Consider the following 1,471-nt stretch of genomic DNA (forward strand, 5'->3'; position numbering starts at 1 on the left):
GATTTAGTTTTGCTTTAATCCCTGCATTAAGTTGGTAATTCAGGTTAGATTAGTATTTCAAAGGATGTTAAATAACGCCAGCATCCATGTTTTCTGGAAAACTGAGAAATTCTCTCCGTCTTTAATTAATTGTCTGTCATGCAGATAAAAACATGCCTTCTAAGGGTGTGTGATTGGTCTGAGGTCGTAAACAGACCCTCATAAAGCTTAACTGGTGCATCACCTGGCTCAGGTGACTGAATCATTTTTCCCACTTGATGTTTTGTTTTAATGCCCAGATGTCAGAGTGCTACAGAGGAGGCCTACCGCCGTTTAATAAATCATGTAAAACATTCACAACAGAAGCCAGGAAACGGCATGTTTGTCCTCTCACACTGATGTGAAAGGCTTTTTTCTTTTACTCAGTTCTGTTTTACTGAAAGGCCTGCATTAGATTAAAACAAACATGATTTTATAATGTTTGTAGAAAATCTAGACACACTGGAAACACCAGAGGGAAAGCTGGCTTTATTTATGTTGCTCTGGATGAGTGGGAGGTATGAGCTCCTTTATAGTATGCTGAATATTCATTTCAACATTCATTCCTACATCTTATGAATATTGTGTGGCGTATTAATGACTGTTGGGATTCATTCCTAATGTTTGTGTTTTTCCGTCGGCGGTTCAAAACTCTTCTTCCTTCCTGCCCTCTGATTTTTCTCCCATCCTCCATCACCTCCGTCTGACTGTCCGTCCCAATTAGGAGGGATCTAAGTGGCGAGATTAACGAGAGAGGAGAGCTTGGAGTTCACACTCGCACACATCGCAGCTGTCTAACAGAATACTAATTGATTTCGGCTGTTTTCTGGCCCTGGAGAGGGAAGGGATGGAAAAAGGAGCAGAGGCTTTGAAGAAGGAATTAGGTTTAGCTATTTGTTCAGCATCTGTCCGGATGAGGATGGAGACGAGAGGGAGAATATTGACTGCAATCAACTGATGGGGAGAGGATTGATGGCTCCATCTTTGTTTCACCTCAGATCTACCAAAAATAGAATAGAAATACCATTATTGTCCTAGAGTGGGAAATTAAGGGTTGAAGGACGCTTAAACTAAAAAATCTATGTATCGTTTCATTAGTCAGTCAACATCATATTTATTCATTAATTTAAAAACCTTTTATGTTTTAATAAAAATTCTATTCAACTAAAAACATGATTGATCCAAATAATAATAATAATGCAAATAATCCTAAGACTGTTGGCAGGTTCTCAATATGTGTACTCGTCCGTTCTTCAGACTGACAGCTGTCCCAGCATGCACTGCGGCAGCAGCAGCTTCCAGGTTAGAGTATTAAGTTAAAGCTAGGGCTAACGTTAGCCCATCCCTAGCAGCTAGGGCTAACGTTAGCCCATTAGCAGCGGCCAGGGCTAACGTTAGCCCGTCTGCATCAGCCAGGGCTAAGGTTAGCCCGTCTGCATCAGCCAGGGCTAAG

The sequence above is a fragment of the Cyprinodon variegatus genome, unplaced genomic scaffold (genome assembly GCF_000732505.1).
Source record: "Cyprinodon variegatus isolate N-32 unplaced genomic scaffold, C_variegatus-1.0 Scaffold821, whole genome shotgun sequence".
In the NCBI taxonomy this organism is placed as follows: Eukaryota; Metazoa; Chordata; class Actinopteri; order Cyprinodontiformes; family Cyprinodontidae; genus Cyprinodon; species Cyprinodon variegatus.